The sequence below is a fragment of the Triticum aestivum genome, chromosome 1D (assembly GCF_018294505.1).
Source record: "Triticum aestivum cultivar Chinese Spring chromosome 1D, IWGSC CS RefSeq v2.1, whole genome shotgun sequence".
In the NCBI taxonomy this organism is placed as follows: Eukaryota; Viridiplantae; Streptophyta; class Magnoliopsida; order Poales; family Poaceae; genus Triticum; species Triticum aestivum.
Window position 1 is genome coordinate 246,817,371 of NC_057796.1, and position 12,900 is coordinate 246,830,270.

The 12,900-nt window shown below is 40.8% G+C and overlaps 1 pseudogene; it reads right to left on the reverse strand.

Annotated features, from left to right (window-relative positions):
• Positions 1–11,840: 11,840 nt before the first annotated feature.
• On the reverse strand, positions 11,841–12,506 carry LOC123167977 (ATP synthase subunit beta, chloroplastic-like; annotated as a pseudogene).
• Positions 12,507–12,900: the final 394 nt, after the last annotated feature.

Below are 12,900 nucleotides of genomic sequence, written 5' to 3' on the forward strand. Positions count from 1 at the left end.
TGGAGTTGTCTTGTATAAGTGAGCATGAATTTCTTATCATTCAATGAGCATCTTGTATTTCATAAAAATTGGGGGTTATATAATCCTTATGTAAGGGCCAGCCTATCCAACTTTCAGGCATTAGGATACGTTTAAGGCGTGGATGATTAACATAAGAGATTCCCACCATATCATAAGATTCGCGTTCTTGAAAATCGGCACTTCTCCAAATCCAGAAGATAGACGGAATTCTAGGATTATCCTTTTGGGCAAAGACTTTTATGCAGACTTCTTCTGGATTATATATACCATATTGTATTCTCGTAAGATGATAGACGCTAGCTAAAGATCGACCGGGTGCTATATCATAAGCACATTGGGAGCGTAAATAATTGTAACCATATACACATAAAATGACAGCAATGGAATCCCAATCCCGTGCTTTTATTTGTAAAGTCTCTATTCCTCGATGATCAAAGCCCAAAGATCTATGAACCACCTCATGTTTGACTAGCCAAATAGATAACCAACACTGTTGCATTGCCTTCATGTCTCCCTCTTTGTATAAATATTTCACATTTAGGATGCAAGTTTGAAAGATTGCCCTGCTTTTTACTCTTCTACACAAAATAGCCCCCCTCCTAATTCACTAATTTGTAGGAAGGTACTGAACTTTTGGATTTGAAAAAAGTTTCAGAAGATATATCTAATGTAGATGGTGATTGATAGAGCAATTCTTGCTCATAAGTTCTTGTATGAGTACTGCGCCTAACATAAAGCTTGTGACTGGTAGTAAAACATCTTCTTTTATTTTGAGATAGAGGTCGATCCTCAACTATTTCTCGCGATATCTTCTTACGAAGTTTTGTTAGGGCATCTATAACTGCCTCCGGTTTAGGTGGGCAGCCCGGCAAGTAGACATCCATAGGAATTAACTTATCAACTCCCCGAACAGTACTATAGGAATCTGTACTGAACATCCCCCCTGTAATAGTACAAGCTCCCATAGCAATGACTTACTTTGGTTCAGGCATTTGCTCGTATAATCTCACTAAAGAGGGAGCCATTTTCATTGTTACTGTACCGGCTGTTAAAATTAGGTCTGCTTGCCTAGGACTTGATCTTGGTACCAATCCATAATGATCAAAGTCGAATCGTGAGCCTATTAATGAAGCAAATTCAATGAAACAACAACTGGTACCGTATAGAAGGGGCCATAATCTGGAGATTCTTGACCAATTCGAAAGATCATTTGGTGTAGTTGAAATAACAGAATTGGAACTTGTTTGGTCAAGAAAGGGAAACTCAATCAAATTCATAACTGTCTCAATAGAATCTTTTCCTTCTTTTTTTTCTAAATATTCAGTTAAGAGAATTCCAAGGCTCCTTTTCGCCATGCATAAACTAAACCAACAACTAAGATAAGCATGAAAATCAAAGATTCGATAAAAACGGATACACCCAATACGTCGAAACTCATTGCCCAAGGGTATAGAAAGAAGGTTTCCACATCAAAAGCAACAAAAACAAGCGCAAACATATAATAGCGTATTCGGAATTGTACCCAAGCCCCTCCCATGGGTTCTATACCCGATTCCTAACTAGAAAGCTTCTCTGGTCCTTCACTATCCGGGGCTAAAAGTCCTAAAATCGAAAATGCAAAAATAGGAATAAGGCTTGCTATTATTAGAAATGTCCAAAAAATATCATATTCGTGAAGCAGAAACATAATGTATTCCCATTAATGTGGAATAGGCGGAACTTAAATTAGTCAATTCAATTCAGCATTGTCTATTTATCCAGAACTTCTCTCTTTTCCTCAGTGAAACAAGAATCTTCTTGTTCAAACAAAAGCGCGTAGTTTAGCCTTTGTTTCCTCTGTGCTGCATCTTCTTTAAAGATTCATCCAATGGAATCCCAACTCCCTTTCTTTTGGATTTCCATTCTATTTAGATATGGTGTATGTGGATCTAATTCTTATATAAAGAAAACTTTCTCGTTTCACTTTGTCTCGCTTTCCCTAGAATCTCTAGAAAAAAGAATAGCTCTATCCTTTATTTAATATTTAATAATAAAATAATAAGAGACTATTAAATAAAAATAAGAATACTACTAAATTAGATCCTAATTAAGATAGTAGGACTAATATATGCAGTATAATTCATGAGAAGTAATACTATAAAATAAAAATAAAGAACTCTATTTTAGAACTATGAGACAGAATATTATGTTTTCTTATTTACTCTTTACTTTATTTTTTCTATTTAAATTTGATCAATTTACATAATGTATCTATAAACAAAGTAATAAATATACACTGGTACGCGTCAGTGCTAAACAAACGGTTTTTAACCCCTTTCCGCGACGGCATTCGGAACCGTCGCCAAGTGAGTGTGCGCGATAGGGGGGGGGTCCTTCCCACACGACCCAGAAACCGTTGGGGATATGCCCTCCTGGCATACACGCTCGGCAAAATGAGGTCGTGTGCGACCGGCGAGCCCTCAAATACAGAAATACGTACAGTAGTGCTCAAGAAAATACAATTATACAGGCGAAATCATTTTCGGTCGTAAGTATATCCCACACAGCCAGTCACCGCTAAACGTTTCCGTTCGTATATACATCCCACAGAGTCACTCCAAGGAAAACATTTGCGCAAGGTGGCGTAACGCAAACAGTTTTCAAGAGAATGTCGTGTGTGATTGTTCAATGATCCAACACGGTTTATTCCTAGAAACTGTGTGCGTTGCCTGAGGTCATCGCCCACGGTGTTTTCGCATTAACCGTTTGCAATTGGAAAACCCAATTAGCAAGCTAATTGGCCAATTAGCGGGCTAATTGCCCTATTATTGATAATCCATTTATTATTCTAATTGACATTCATATTAAGCACATAATATATTCCATTTCCATATTAAGGAAGCAGGATTTCATAATTGAAATACATCGGAGTACAACATGATATAGCTTCAGCACTCAGCTACCCCATTATACAACTGCACTAGCAGCAAGTTTCACATGCAACATCTAGATCCTTTCGAAATTAGCATCATATACGGTACATAGAGCGATGCATCTCATCTGGAAAACTGCTGAAGCGGAAGGCGAATATTGAGCCTTCATTCATGTTGAAGGTCTTTGCAACTTTAGGCCAGTGCCTGTGGATGGTTGACCGTCCATCCTTCGACCTCTTCAGGAACACTTCAATATAGAACTATGGGTGTTGTATGAAAAATTTCCTCGCCTCCTAACCACAGAGGTGGTTTGAGAGGTAATCATCTGTGAACCCTGAAAACAAGGATGTGCATAAATATCGTCTCTATATTGGAAATGGGGCAAAGGAATAAAAAAGGCAAGGTATAATAGTTAGTACCATCTTGTAAACCTCAGTGCTTCCCATTGTTTCCCTGCAACACATATAAGGTTGTTACTCATCAGGTTAAGTAAGGGTTCGCATGCTATCAGTAAAATATGTTGATGAAAAATATGCACATTGCAGATTCATCATATTAATTCAAGCCACATGGAAAACCCATTTATCCAAACCAAGCATGATTAAGAACTAGGAAATATAGCACTTGTATATGTTTCTCATGTATTAAGTGCAACCAAATTCGATTTATTCCTCACATGGTATACAATAAGAGAATGCAGCCACATCAATTGAACATCGCATTGCAGAATTGAACCAAGAAGTTAACTAAACACCACAACAAATGAACCAAACGTTAACTGAGCACCACATTGCACAATATAACATACTCCTAATAGAAGATCAGAGAGTTAACCAAACCAAGCATGCTTAAAAACTTGGGAATATAGCAATTGTATTTGTTTCTCATGTATTTAGTATAGCCAAATTCGATTTATTTCTCACATGGTATACAATAACAGAATGCAGCCACAACAATTGAACATCGCATTGCAGAATCGAACCAAGCAGTTAACTAAACACCACAACAAATGAACCAAACGTTAACTTGGCACCACATTCCACAATATAACATACTCGTAATAGAAGATTAGAAAGTTAACCAAACCAAGCATGCTTAACAACTTGGAAATATTGCACCCTAAAGAATTGAACATCACATTTGCAGAATTGAACCAAGAAGTTAACTGAACACCACATTGCACGACATATAGAACATATACACTATAGCAGAAGATTGCATGGTAAAAGTAGATAGCACAATTCACTAGAATGTGTGAAGGAAAGGCAGTAGCTAGCAAACTGAACATTGGTCCTTATAGTGAGCTAATAAGACAAGCTACTCCTCATTGTCGGAGATATCGATGACGATTGGCTCCTTGGACATGGAAGAGGGCGAGGCCTCCGCATCATGGGTGCCCTCGTTGTAGTGGTGAGTTGCCTGAGCCATGCCGGGCACCAACCTGCTGGCTCTCGAGATGAGGTAAGCACGCGCACATTGAGAAAACACCTCGTAGTCTTCATCGAAGGCACCGACAGTGGCCTCGAGAAAACGCCACAAACTGCTGTTTAAAGCAGCCAACCACGTCGCAGCGTCGGTGTCTGAGGCGTCAATGGTGGCCTCGACGGCGAGGTGCTCCTCCAAGATCTGGGGGTCTGCACGAATGGCAGCCATCGCGACCTCATCTGTACTGCGTGCACCATGGATTAGGCCGGCGCTTATTTGGTGGAGGGGTCGGTGATTTGGGTGGAAGGTGTCGCGCTCGCGCCGGCTGTCGGGGCATGTGTGATGTGGGAGGAGGAGGAGGATGGGGGTCGGGTGTGGATTACCTTCCTGGATAGGCGAGGCCGAGCAGCGTGAAGGAGGGTCGCCGGCGAGGAGGCGACACTGCAAGCAAGGAGTGAAGGATTCAACTTGGAAAGGAAAATGTGGCTTTTGGTAAGGGGGAGGGGCCGGTGAGGTAGATATTTCCGCGGAAGCCGAAAATTTGGAATCGCTTCAGCAAAAAAACTGGTGCGCAAAGTGTCATCAGACACGGTCCCTTATTCAGAGCGGGCTATGGATTGTAGCCGTCGCACCTTCTCGCGTAAGGCATATGCGTACTATACTCCGACGGTGCTCCAAGATATTTTGTGCTGCATCTCACATGGTTGGTTATAATAAACTATGTGGGATCTACTTGTTTTTCGTCTTGATTTGAATTACATAATGGGGTCACAGTGGCCATGGACGATGTTTGAATTGCTAGACCTTTTATTTGCAGTGAACATGCAACTATATGTGTGACATATAAGAATTGGAATTATGCAGGGTTCGTTTGGACATTTTTATGCATTAACTGAGTTTTCAATGCATTTATGTGCATAATTCAAATTTGAACTACATGCACATGCTCCAGTGCATATAAATTGGTTGAAAAATCAAATCTTTTGTCCTTGGGTGCATGCTTAGGTCCCATGCAGGAAATGGGAATGAATGTCAAACACCCTGCCACCGTCACTCGGCCGCAAACATTGAGATACCTGGTTTTTAAATTCTAGTAAATCCAAAATTCGTCTGAAATTCATGAAACTTGGCATGCTGTCATATGGAGTGGCGTCAACATGCCGTGGTAAATTTTTTGTCCCATTTGGGGCAGGTTTGGGTATATGCTTCTCACAAACCAGAGCTTCTCACAACAAGCATGATGGTTTCGGTAGGGAACATCCCACCTTTGGGGACGAAACGATATCCATTGCCTCTTATTGCTTTCAAATTTTTTCTCGTGTCAACATAGAACAACAGGAGTGTTGTGTCAATTTTTGTGATTTTTCGGGGTTCGTTTGGACATTTTTATGCCTTAACTGAGTTTTGAATGCATTTATGTGCATAATTCAAATTTGAACTACATGCACATGCTCCAGTGCATATAATTTGGTTGATATATCAAATCTTTGTCCTTGGGTGCATGCTTAGGTCCCATGCAAGAAATGGAAATGAATTTCAAACACCAGGGCGTTGTTGATTGCCGGCAAAACGTTGAGATACCTGGTTTTTAAATTCTAGTAAATCCAAAGCTCGTCTGGTGCGCAGGTTCATCGGGAAGCGTGCGAGATGTTCAACGCAGGATTTGTGCATCTCTTCAACGTAAACGGTTCAGTGAAGCAGTAAAGCAGCAGAAAATAAACCAAAAATTATACGTGCTGCCACACACCCCGTGTGCCGTGCGAGCACGCGTGAGTTGACGGGACGCATGCGAGCAGTCCACCGTGCTGGCAGACGGGGAGGCCTGCATTTTGAACGGGAGGCGTGCGAGTAGTTGTGTGAAATGATGGTAGGAATGGCAGACGTCCGCCACGCGGGCTCACCGGGAGGCGAGACAACTGTTGACCGCATCCTACCTCGCTCCCACTTGTTCGTATTAATTGCGCACTCGAGCCGCCGGCCATAATAGGTGGCCGCACCCCCGATCCACAGTGGTCACCAACGTCTGGACTCTGGAGTGTATGATGATGCCGCCGAAGCGCACCATCATAGGGAGTGGCGACGCCGGGGCTAGTGAAGCACCCGCACAACGCGTGAAGCTGGCCACAGAGGTTTCCGTCACCGCCGACGAGGTCTCGTGCGGGCAGCAGCACGACCTTCACTTCGTCGGTGCCGTCGTGCCCCCCCCCCCAGCCGGAGCCGGAGGTCAACAGCAACTCCGGCAACAACTGCGACTCCGACGGAAAATCGGTTAGTCATCTATATACCCATTTGTGCGGCAAACATGTTAGATGCACGTAGTGTATTGATTGTTTGAATGTTATCCGTATAGAGTTAGTGATTAATTGTTTGTTCTGTACAAATGATTTTTGCTAATTATCCGACTAGGGTTAGCTTACGTGCTAATAATTTGTGGCCAGATCTTGAGAATTGATTTTGAATGTCCTAATATATGTTTGTGCCTTTTTTCTTCCTGATCTTGAGAATTGATTTCGAATGGCCTACATGTTATGCCATTTTTTCTTTCAGATTGGTATGTACACAGATGAGGCTCCGACCAGCGCCGCCGCTGGATGTAGATCTTGGACCCGGCTGTGCGGCCAGAAGCACCCCCTGGACCTGAGGAACCAGTAGAATCTCCGGCGGACCGCATCAGCGATCTCCCGGACGGAATCCATGGGGAGATCATCTCCCTTCTCCCCACCAAGGATGGCTGCCGCACACAAGTCCTCACATCTCGGTGGCGCACTCTGTGGCGCACCGCGCCTCTTAATCTTGACTGTCATCAACTATCTGTCGATGATGATTCTGAACTCCCCGGAGCCATCATCTCCTCCCACGAGGACTCCATTCAATGCATCTGCATCTCGGCTTGCTACCTGCTGGACATACCCAGCACGGTGACCGCCTGGCTGACATCCCGTCAATTCGATAAACTCCAGCAGCTTGAGTTCTACCATGACTATGTATGTAACATACCACGAACCGATGTATCTATGCCCTCACCACCGATGTCTATCACGTGGTTTTCCTCCTCTCTCCACACCGCCACCTTTGCCCGGTGCCATCCAGCAGACAATCTAGTACAAATGCTTCGACTCCCACTTCTAAAAAACTTGCGCTTGTGTTGGTTGATCTGTCGGAGGCCGCACTGCACATCATCATCCACTCCAGCTGCCCTGCCCTGGAGCGCTTGCTTCTTGTTTTTGTAATGGAAATTCATTCCGTTGTCTCAAAATAAAGTCGCCCCACCTTGTAAGCATGGGAATTTGTTTTTTTGGACATGATCTCATCATCGAAGATGCCCCTTCACTTCAAAGGTTGCTCCTTGATTCTGGTATAGTACCTTCGCAAATAACTATAGTCTCTACGCCTAAACTGGAGACCTTGGGTGCAATTCATGATCCTTTTAGATGGTTCAAGATGGTGTTTGGCTCCACACGTATTGAGGTATTGTATATTATTCATGTAAAATTTTGTAATCTGCCTTTTTCATTTGTGCGCATAAGTTAAGTATCATCTTGGAGTACACTTTTGGTACTAATATTATGTTATATGCTCAATGAAGAGCTTGTCCATCCTATCAATGGTGGTGGATTCTGTCAAGACCTTACATATCAGTATGTGGTGTTTTGATCTGAACACGATTATTGGCTTGCTGCAATGCTTTCCATGTCTGGAGAATTTGTATATAAAGGTGATGATTTCACGCACATTGAAAGCTCATATATAATGTACTATAATTAATCATTGAGCTATCCCTCTTTCAACATAATATTTTTAGACATTAACTGTTTTCAATCTTCATCTCTATTTAGGCACTAACACATGGAGAAAAAGGTATAACCAATCGATGGTTCAAGAAGCACCGGGATTTTCTCAGATCTCATGACGTTCGTTTGAAGACAGTAACACTAGAAGGATATGCATCCAACAATGCAAACACTAGCTTTTTCACATTCTTCATGTTGAATGCGAGGGCACTATTGTCTGTGAGGATTAAGTTTTTCGACAAGAAATTTCTGAAGTCTGCAAGTGTTGAACAACATAAAAAGAAGTTCTAGGTGGACCTAAGGGCTTCTGATCGTGCTCGGCTTCTATTTACAACAGCTTGTCATCATGTACCAGTAGAATTTCTGGCCGAGGATCTTGATTTCATGGATCAGACCGATCCATTTGATTGTGATTGCCGAAAACTTTGGTTGAGTTAGATGTCATTGTCCTGTTCAATCTGGATTTTGGCTAAACCTGATGAGCAATTAATCCTCGTGCTTTTGTAAAGTTTGTAAGCTGGAGTTAGATATTGTTTCCCTTTTCAACTCGGTTTTGACACATATTTTCTTTCCTACTGGGCCAATGGCTTGACATTTCTTTCATTAAGACATAAATATTATAAGCATTCACAACATAGGGAAAGAACATCACTCTCGCAGGATACTCGAGATCTTTGTTCATTACAGAACCCGCAAGTTCTTAGCGCCCACCAGCACCCACAAACTTATTCTTAGCTAGCACACCAAATGGGTTGTAATTCTTAATAAGAAAAGTAGCATGGTAGTGACAGATTTGGATTTATCATTTGGGACCCCTGAGGAAAAAGTCTATCCAGGGCGGTGCCGACTCGACAGCAAACATTGAGAAACCTGGTTATAAAATTACTGTAAATCCAAAACTCGCCTCAAAATCATGAAACTTGGCATGGTGTTATGACATAGCAGCAACATGTTGTGGTAAAAAATTAGTCCAATTTGGGACAAGTTTTGGTACAAACTTCTTACAAACCGGAGCTTGAGGGACCTTGTCACCTATGTGTGTGAAACGACATACGCTGTCTCTTCCCGCCTTGATTTATTTTACAAAGGCAACATGCAACTATATATAGTAGTGTCGTCCTAAAAATATGAAATTATTCACGGTTCGTTTTGCCTTTTTATACATTATTTGAGTTTCCCAGGCATTTTGGAACATACTTTCGTGCGTGCAAAGGTCATGTGTGTACTAGCCACATATGTAATTCGATTTCAATCTGTTTATGGAATCAAGTCCTTATAAGTTATAAGTACATATGATGTTGTTCTGTGTGCAATGACATCGCACACGGACCATACTAGGGAACCCGTCGGTGATAATTTCATCAATCGCTGACAATTGTATACCACCAAGTGTTTGCCCACAACACACATGGCTTATTAGCAGCAATCGTCTGTGTTATTATCGATCTTCGCACACATTTTTGATTACAGACCTGTTTGCCGCGTATCACACACATCTTGTTATATTGAACCATTTCTGTTCTCATGGCTCAAAGCAAACAGTTCATCCGAGTGAACGGCATGCCGTATATCGCACACACCTTCATCTGGCTGACCATTTCTTTTGTGTTGCCTAATCACAAACAGTTCATCCGAGTGAACCGTATGATGTATATCGCACACACCTTCATCTGGTTGTCCGTTTCTTTTGTTCCTTGTCATCACAAATAGTTCATTGAACTGAACCGTATGCCCTGCATCGCACATGCAAATCAAATCTGAACCGTGTTTGATGCATCCTCCATCACAAATGTTTTGCACCTTTTAGACGGTTTTTTACATCCCCGTTTGCGATTAGTGCATTGCACACAGTTTCGTGAAAGGGTCTCTCATCGTAGTGTCGCGTTAGCAGCAACCTGCAGTAGTGATACTTAAAACAAAGTAGGAATTCACAAAATGGATAAAATCATTGCAGTTATAATAGGGAAGTCTAGAGATATCCTATTTGAAGGAGGAAAGGATTCAAATCAGGGAAAGGATCCTTTCTTCTATTGATTTGATAGAAATTCATTTTTATTTTCCTGTTTGTATGATTTTGATTTTCGATGAAGGAGCCTTTGGTAATGCTTTTATCTCTATTCTATGTCGCAGGCGCTTATCCAATCTATAAACAAATACTAATGAGAAAATTAAAACTATACTAAACTAAAGAAAACATAGGATAGAGATCCTATAATCTAAAAAAGGGCATATTAGGGCTATACAGATTTGAACCATAGACCTTCTCGGTAAAACAGATCAACCGGATTACTATCGAAATGATTTGAACTATTTCGAAGACCCAACATGCATTTTTTTGCATTGGGCTCTTTCATAAACTGATTTAAAGATCAGTCAGTCCACCATAGTTTTTCTTTACAGAAAGAAAATGAGATGGCTCCCTGTGCTCTAATTGATTTTTTGTATTATGTTCTATCTAGGAGCAATACCAAAGTGTTTCAAAGGAGGATTACCTTGACTTAGGTCTGCCTCCGGTCTAAATTAAATCAACCTAAGTGAAATGGAGGCTCTATCGTTCCACTGCAAGAGTTAACTATGAGACTTCATACACCTTAAAGGTCATAGAACGAAAAGAAGTTTTTTGGATGCCCTTATCCTCATTACGCCTAGCATTTAGTGGGATGGATATTTACCTTATCCACTAGCAAATCCATGAGGGTTCTATTTGATTAGGCACCTGAATTGGCACCTGAATCAGACTAAACTAACTGTTTGTCAAGCTACTGTTCTCCTATACTCTCGAATATATGAAGTAAGACATTTTGCAATAAGATTGATTATGTTCATTGCATAATAAGCTCCTTTGAAAAGCATTGGCACGCGTGTAAACGAGTTGCTCTACCAAACTGAGCTATAGCCCTTCATCGGAGATATCTTAACATATAGATAATTTCTTGTCAAGATGAATATTTTCGAATGCCAGAGGATACCCCTTTGATCTGTATCTATTTAGTATTTAGTATATAACAGACCAATAACAGAGCGGTATTGCTTAGAAAATGGATTCAATATATAATAGATCGAAGTAATGGGTCTTCCTTTGTGGTGATAAATTGCCTACTTAACTTAGTGGTTAGATTATTGCTTTCATACGGCGGGAGTCATTGGTTCAAATCCAATAGTAGGTAAGTAGGTAGAAAAATTACTAGATAACATTGGACTTACTTCGCTTCGCTATCTAATAAATTTTTCTACCCCTCTTCCCTTTTTCTTTGTATCAACTATAAACCACTGGATTGTCTTCAATTGGATGGGGGAATCCAATTGACAGGCTCGATTTGTATCCTAGCTCGACTGAGAGCTTCGTTTTGCTTCAACCAAATCTTTCGTACCCTTAGCTTTACTCAAGTTAGCTTCGGCTATTTCAAGTGCCTTTTGAGCTTCCTCCGGATCAATATCACTACCCAGTTCTGCATCATTTCCTAAAATGATGATCTCATTATTAACTATTCTCGCAAAACCGCTCGACAGAACCATTGTAACCATTGGTCGTTGAGGAGGCATATTCTCAAAGGACCCATATCTACTGCTGTGTTAATGGGGGCGTGGTTTGGTAATACGCCAATTTGGACACTATTAGTGGATAAAATGATTTCTTTCACTTCACAATCCCAAATAATTCGCTTAGGAGTCACTACATAAAGTTTTAATTTCATTTCTGCGATTTGTTCTCCTCTTCTAAGGTTATAGCTTTCGTGCTAGCTTCATCGATGTTACCCACCAAATAAAAAGCCTGCTCAGGTAGGCCGTCTAATTCTCTGGAAAGGATTAGTTGAAATCCCCTAATAGTTTCCGCAAGAGCAACATACTTTCCTGGAGAACCAGTAAAAACTTCTGCCACAAAAAATGGTTGTGATAAGAAACGCTCAATTTTTCTTGCTCTTGCTAAAGTTAAACGATCCTCTTCTAATAATTCATCCAAGCCAAGAATTGCAATAATGTCCTGAAGTTCTTTGTAACATTGTAAAGTTTCCTTAACTCTTTGCGCAGTTTCATAATGTTCGTTGCCAACGATCCGAGGCTGTAACATAGTCGAGGTTGAACCTAAAGGATCTACTACTGGATAAATACCCTTGGAAGCTAATCCTCTGGAAAGTATGGTAGTAGCATCCAAATGTGCAAATGTTGTGCCAGGGGCAGGGTCGGTCAAATCGTTTGCAGGTACATAAACTGCTTGAATCAAAGTTATAGATCCCTTTTTAGTAGAAGCAATTCTTTCTTCCAAAGAGCCCACTTATGTACTGAGAGTAGGTTGATAACCCACTGCAGAGGGCATTCTCCCTAATAAAGCGGATACCTCTGATCCTGCTTGTAAATTTTGGAATGTTATATTAATTAAGTGATAATGATTGCTTGTGTGATTTGTTGTGTGAAATTGAGTGAAATTTGAAACATTTTGAAAGTTGAATGAGAGGAAATGAAATGACTTTCCCAAACTTTCACCTTGCATTTATGATCTACATGAATTAAAATTCATTTCATCACAGAACCATAGAGTGAAGATGATATGACTTCTTCCATTTAAATAAATGAACAGGGTTTTGAAAAGATTTGAATTCCATTTGGAAATATTCCAAATTCAGAAACTTTATGCAACTCAATGAGTTTCATGAGAGAAGATAAAATGACTTCTTCAAATGCTAAAAAAGAGAGTTGGAGGTTCAAAGAATCAAATTGAAAGTCCGTTTGTAGTTATTTTGAAACCCACTTTA